We start from the raw sequence: 7,461 nt of genomic DNA, 5'->3' as shown, positions 1-7,461 counted from the left end.
AAAAAAAAAAAAAAAAAAAAAAAAAAAAAAAAAGCTATTTATGACAAACCCACAGCCAATATCATAATGAATGGGCAAAAACTAGAAGCATTCCCTCTGAAATCTGGCACTAGACAAGGATGCCCTTTCTCACCACTCCTATTCAATATAGCATTGGAATTTCCACCCAGAGCAATCAGGCAAGAAAAAGAAATAAAATGTATTCAATTAGGAAAGGAGGAAGTCAAATTGTCTCTATTTGCAGATGACATGATTGTATATTTAGAAAACCCCATCGTCTCAGCCCAAAATCTCCTGAAACTGATAAGCAACTTCAGCAAAGTCTCAGGATACAAAATCAATGTGCAAAAATCACAAGCATTTCTATACACCAATAACAGACTTAAAGAGAGCCAAATCAAGAACGAACTGCCATTCACAATTGCTACAAAGAGAATAAAATACCTAGGAATACAACTAACAAGTAATGTAAAGGACCCCCTCAAGGAGAACTACAAACCACTGCTCAAGGAAATAAGAGAGAACACAAACAGATGGAGAAACATTCCATGTTCATGATTAGGAAGAATCAATATCGTGAAAATGGTCATTCTGCCCAAAGTAATTTACAGATTAAATGCTATCCCCATCAAGCTACCAATGACCTTCTTCACAGAACTGGAAAAAAACCTCCTTAAACTTCATATGGAACCAAAAGAGAGCCCACATAGCCAAGTAAATTCTAAGCAAAAAGAACAAAACTGGAGGCATCATGCTACTGGTCTTCAAACTATACTACAAGGCTACAGTAATCAAAACAGCATGGTACTGGTACCAAAACAGAGACATAGACCAATGAAACAGAACATAGGCCGTGGAGGCAACACCACATATCTACAACCATCTGCTCTTTGACAAAGCTGACAAAAATAAGCAATGGGGAAAGGATTCCCTGTTTAATAAATGGTGTTGGGAAAACTGGCTAGCCATGTGCAGAAAGCAGAAACTGGACCCCTTCCTGATACCTTACACTAAAATTAACTCCAGATGGATTAAAGACTTAAACATAAGACCTAACACCATAAAAACCCTAGAAGAAAATCTAGGCAAAACCATTCAGGACATAGGTATAGGCAAGGACTTCATGACTAAAACACCAAAAGTATGGGCAACAAAAGCCAAAATAGACAAATGGGATCTAATTAAACTCCAGAGCTTCTGCACAGCAAAAGAAACAATCATTGGAGTGAATCGGCAACCAGCAAAATGGGAAAACATTTTTGCAATCTACCCATCTGACAAAGGACTTATATCCAGAATCTACAAATAACTAAAACAGATTTACAAGAATAAATACAAACAAACCCATTCAAAAGTGGGTGAAGGATATGAACTGACACTTTTCAAAAGAAGACATATCTGAGGCCAACAAACATATGAAAAAATGCTCATCATCACTGGTCATTAGAGAAATACAAATCAAAACTACATTGAGATATCATCTCATGCCAGTTAGAATGGCAATCATTAAAAAATCTGGAGACAACAGATGCTGGAGAGGATGTGGATAAATAGAAACACTTTTACATTGTTGGTGGGAGTGTAAATTAGTTCAACCATTGTGGAAGACAGTGTGGCGATTCCTCAAGGACCTAGAAATAGAAATTCGATTTGATCCAACAATCCCATTACTGGGTAAATAGCCAAAGGATTATAAATCGTTCTATTATAAAGACACTTGCACATGTTATGTTCATTGTAGCACTGTTTACAATAGCAAAGACTTGGAACCAACCGAAATGCCAATCAATGATAGGCTGGACAGGGAAAATGTGGCACATATACACCATGGAATACTATGCAGCCATAAAAAAATGATGAGTTTGTGTCCTTTGTAGGGACATGGATGAACCTCGAAAACATCATTCTCAGCAAACTGACACAAGAACAGAAAATAAAACACCACATGTTCTCACTCATAGGTGGGTGTTGAACAATTAGACCACATGGACAGAGGGAGGGGAGCATCACACACTGAAGTCTGTTGTGGGGGACTAATGGAGAGACAGTGGTGGGTAGTGAGTTGGGGAAGGATAACACGGGGAGTAATGCCAGATATAGGTGATGGGGATGGAGGCAGTAAACCATGTTACCATGTATGTACCTATGCAACAATCCTGCATGTTCTTCATGTGTACCCCAGAATCTAAAGTTCAATAAAAAATATATATTATATATTTCATATATATAAAATTATAATATATATAATATATTTTATATATTTTATATATAAATATATATATACACACACGGCAACGAATTCTGTGGGAGAATACAGTTGCTATTTATTAAGTGGCAGTGGATCATCACGATGGTTATCATCCTTATCATCATGCTGAATAGGCTGAGGAGGAGGGAGAAGAAGAGGAATTGGTCTTGCTATCTCAGGGGTGGCAGAGACAGAAGAAAATCCACATATTAGGGGACCTGCACAGTTCAAACCCCTGTTGTTCAAGGGGCAACTGCATATATTTTCAGAATAGCTTTGAATGTGTAATAGTTCTGGAGAAAATATTAGAAACAAAAAAGAAACAAAACACCAAGTTTTAAACTAGAACACAGCACCTATTTATTCACCATGGCATGTCACCTTATGGAGTAGTGAGGAGCCACAGACCTAGTGTGCCTCAGGGGAAGCTTTTTCCCATGTTTAGGATTGTGCATGGGTGTGTTCTTCTTTCTATGAAAGGCTCATATATCAAAGGCTTTTTGGGCAACACCTTATAAATAAGGCCCAAAAATGAAAAAAAATATTATTGGTGCCACCATGCACAAAGGAGATAAGACCTTTTTCAGGAAAAAGACAACGTGTCAGAATTAGGGGGAGAAAGAGACCTAAAGTTAAAATATTTATTTGTTTTGTCATATGTATTTATAGAGCATGTACTCTTAGAATGCATTTGGCAAAAAGCAAATAATAAGATTATTTTACACAAAATATTTTGGCATTTTGGTAATAGGCTAAACACCACCTATACAAAAAAGGAAGCATATCTGCAATGAAGCTTTTATTTCAGCTCATTAATTACAAATTTGATTTGTACATTCATTACTTATTTTAATTTTGAAAAGATGATGCATACTCAGTTAGAAGGGAAATATTTGAATTCTATTTTTTCCCTTTCCACTGTATTTTCTTAAGAACTATTTAAGAACTGGTTTTGCTTGATGTTTCAATTATATATTTTTTCCTATGAATTTTACATTTTTCAAAAATAGTTGTAATTAAAGATCCTCTGAGATTAAATAAAAATGAAGTAATCTGAGTAGAATTTATGGTTAATAATTTTTCTGTTTACATGAATCTAGAATAAGAACTTCGTATTTTTTCCAAATCAGGCAATATAAAATTAACTATAGTTCCAAATTATTTTATCTATATCTTTTTTTCTGATGCCATAACTTTTACCTCAAAGAAAAAAAATATGTAAATAGAAAATGGTTAAAACTCAGAGGTCTTTTCTGTGAAATATTGTTGCTGTTTTGAACTTACCATAATCAATCAATTTTTATAACAATGGAAATGTCTCTGCTTTTTAATCATTCAGTACTTTTATTACATTTAAACATTCTATGTATTTCAAAAAATAGGCTATATAGACCACAAGCTTTATTTGAGCAACGTACAAGATAATCCAGTTCAAATGCCTAAATGTAAATATCCTACCAAAGTCAGTAATTCAGTAATATACTATTTGACCCTAAAAATATTTAAGAATTTTGACAAAGATACTATTAAGGCTTTACTCAGTAAATATTAGAAAGTAGCTTAATTTTAGAAAAACATACTGTTGTCTTTTAAAGAAAAAATCTGTATACAGTTAACATCTGAATTGTCAGTGTTGACAAAGGAGAACAAACCTCTCGCTTCTTTTAGATCACGCCTTTATTTCACCCATTCAGGTTTCCTTTGTTGTTAAAAAAAACTGTAGTAAAATACATGTAATATAAAATTTGCTTTCTTAATCATTTTTAAGTGTTCAGTAGTGTTAAGCATATTCACATTGTCGTGCAATTACCCTCCATAACTTCTTCATCTTGCAAAACTAAAACCATTACAACTGCTTCCCATTTCCCTCTCTCCCCAGCTTCAGGCAACCACCATTTTACCTTCTGTTTCTATAAGTTTGACTACTCCAGATAACTCATCAATGTGGTATCATACAGTTTGTCGTTTTGGACTGGCTTACTTGGCTCAGTGCAATGTCCTCAAGGTTCATCCATGCTGTAGTATGTGTCAGAATTATCTTTCTTTTAAGGCTGAATGAATATTCCATTGTATTTCTATACCACATGCTGTTTATCTGTTCACCAGTTGGTGGGCATTTTGGTTGCTTTCACCTTTTGGCTATTGTAAATAATGCTGCTATGAACATGCGTGTGGAAATATCTCTTCAAGAAATTGCTCAGTTGTTGTTGTTGTTTTGGCATATACCCAGAAGTGGAATAGGTGGGTCAAATGGTAATTCTATTTTTAATTTTTTGAGGAACCACCATTCTGTTTTTCATAGTGACTGCACCATTTTACATTCCCAGCAATACTGCACAAGGGTATCTATGCAGTTTTAAAGTCCTTGTGACTCTTTGTAAAATGTTTATCTAGATAAATTTTGGTTGAATGTGGAGGAAATCTCCAGCAAAAATTTTGCGAACTATCTACTACAAAAAATTCTCCCAAAGCAACTCCTCCCAATCCACTAAATACCCAATATTCCACACAGAAAGAAAATTCTGAATATTGACAATGACAAATGCTTTCAATATAAAACATAGTAGCTATCAAAATAAGAAAATAGCATGCATAAACATCAAAGTGTTGGGACCAAAATTATTAACAAGAAAACCCCACTGAACTTGTAATTCCTCCCCCCACCCCCACTGCAGTATAAATTAATCAAGAATGCCTTGTTTGAAAACATCCTAGCTTCCAGTCTAAATAATCCATGTGGTTATAGAGTTCTTAATATCTGATTTGCATATATCTGTGCCAATTCTTCTGTACGTGCCTCATCTCTTCTCATCTTAGCTGCGTGGTCTGCTCTTTGCATCTAGTGACTATTGAGATCTCTGCCTGTTTTTAGCCTTGCTTTCATAATCAATTATATCAGATATCAGGGAGCTGAATAACATTCAACTTAATTATCTTAGTTAGCTAATCTCCCATATTCACCAATATATCTATTAAATATCTTATCTTCTTCCCATTCGTCTATGAAAACTCACTTCTTATCTTTCAGTAGTTTCTTTAATCTTTAAGACTGCCAGAAATGAACATTTTACAAGATTGTTTGTCTTGAGGTATGACAAAATTATTTTAAAAATTAGTTTAACAAAGAAAATCATCAAAGAACTGGTATATTTATGCTTTTACTCTCTAAAGACTTTAGAGGCAACATCCCATTTATAAATTTCACAAATCTCCAACTACTTCACCACCTTCTTATTGTATTTTGCCAAACATCAGGTTATATAGTTTTTAAACTGTTTTACTATTAACTGCTGGTTATTTTAACCTGTAGATGCATATTCACAGCTTGAATAAGTAACATTTTGGGAGACGATTTGACTTAACGACTTAGTATTAGTCTGTTCTTGCCTTGCTATAAAGAAGTACTGGAGACTGGGTAATTTATAGAAAAAAGAGGTTTAATTGCTTCAGAGTTCCACAGGCTATACAAAAAGCACAGCTAGGGAGAGGACCTCAGGAAACTTACAATCATGGGAGAAGGTGAAGCAGGTGCACGCATCATGTGGCCATAGTAGGAGCAAGAGAGAGACAGAGTGAGGTGAAAGGTGCTACACACTTTTAAACATACAGATCTCGTGAGATCTCACTATCATGAGAACAGCACCAAGGTGATGGTGCTAAACCATTCATGAGAAATCCACTTCTAAGATTTCATCACCTCTCACCAGGCCCCACCTCCAACACATGGGATTACAATTTGACATGAGATTTGGGTGGGGACCCAGAGCCAAACCTTATCCGTGATCATCTCTAAAAACTGGGACTAAGAGTAATTTTTCCCATAAAAATAATGATTTTCTGTTACTTGTTTTTCTAAGACAGAACCAGAATCAGGAATGAAAACTATGGATTTAAACAACTATAAGTTAATATGAGCCACATCAAAGATGCTGTTATTAAGGGGGAGTCGCAGCCTCCCAGTAAAACCCAACACTGCATGTATAAATCAGCAAGCTGTCTAGAACCCATCTCTGAACTTAAGGGACTTACAAATTCATTTGGCGCTTTGGAGCTATTTTTAGAAAATTCAAAGTCATTTAAAAAACCAGAGCCAGGATTTCTGAGAAAGGGAAAAATTAATCTTTAGCTAGTAAAGTATATAATTCAGGAGAGACAAAAAACAAAAACAAGCAAACAAAAATGGCCAGGTGTGGTGGCTCATGCCTGTAATCCCATCCCTTTGGGAGGCCGAGGAGGGTGGATCATCTGAAGTTAGCAGTTCAAGGTCTACCTGGCCAACTTGGCAAAACCCTGTCTCTACTAAAATTACAAAAATTAGCAGGGCTTAGTGGTGTGTGTCTGTATTCCCAGCTACTCTGGTATGTATTATTTTAAATGTGAGGTTGAGATACGAGAATTGCTTGAACCCAGGAGGTGGAGGTTGCAGTGAGCTGAGGACGCATCACTGCACTCCAGCCTGGGCGACAGGGCAAGACCATGTCTCAGAAAAAGAAAATGAAAAACATGGCGCAGTGGCTCACACCTCTAACCCCAGCACTTTTGGAGGCTGAGAGCAGCATGGGCAGCATGATGAAACCTAATCTCTACTAAAAATACAAAAAGTTAGCCTGGTGTGGTGGTGTGTGCCTGTAATCCTGGCTACTCAGGAGGCTGAGGCAGGAGAATCACTTGAACCCAGGAGGCGGAAGTTGAGGTGACCTAAGATTGATCATGCCACTCCAACTTGGGCAACAGAGAGAGACTCTGTCTCTGGAAAAAAGAAAAGAAAAGAAAAGAAAGAAAACAAAGCCAGAAACTCTTAGGTGCCATATAGCAGCACAGATGTCCTATGGGAACAATAAAATCTCTGCCCTTCCTCAAAGGACTTTCATTTCTGCATTTCTTTCCAGTTAAAAAGTATCTCGGCCAGGCGCGGTGGCTCACGCCTGTAATCCCAGCACTTTGGGAGGCCGAGGCGGGTGGATCATGACCAGGATCGAGACCATCCTGGTCAACATGGTGAAACCCCGTCTCTACTAAAAATACAAAAAATCAGCTGGGCATGGTGGCGCGTGCCTGTAATCCCAGCTACTCAGGAGGCTGAGGCAGGAGAATTGCCTGAACCCAGGAGGCGGAGGTTGCGGTGAGCCGAGATCGCGCCATTGCACTCCAGCCTGGACAACGTGAGTGAAACTCCGTCTCAAAAAAAAAAAAAAAAAAAAAAAAAAAAAAAA

At 36.8% G+C, this 7,461-nt stretch overlaps 1 protein-coding gene across 1 annotated transcript in view; it reads right to left on the bottom strand.

Annotated features, from left to right (window-relative positions):
* GALNTL6 (polypeptide N-acetylgalactosaminyltransferase like 6) overlaps positions 1-7,461 on the bottom strand; it is a 1,261,291-nt gene that overhangs the window by 243,792 nt on the left and 1,010,038 nt on the right. The window lies entirely within an intron of this gene.

The sequence above is a fragment of the Sapajus apella genome, unplaced genomic scaffold (assembly GCF_009761245.1).
Source record: "Sapajus apella isolate SASKATOON/1434 unplaced genomic scaffold, GSC_monkey_1.0 scaffold39, whole genome shotgun sequence".
In the NCBI taxonomy this organism is placed as follows: domain Eukaryota; kingdom Metazoa; phylum Chordata; class Mammalia; order Primates; family Cebidae; genus Sapajus; species Sapajus apella.
This window is presented reverse-complemented; position numbering and strand designations above follow the sequence as displayed.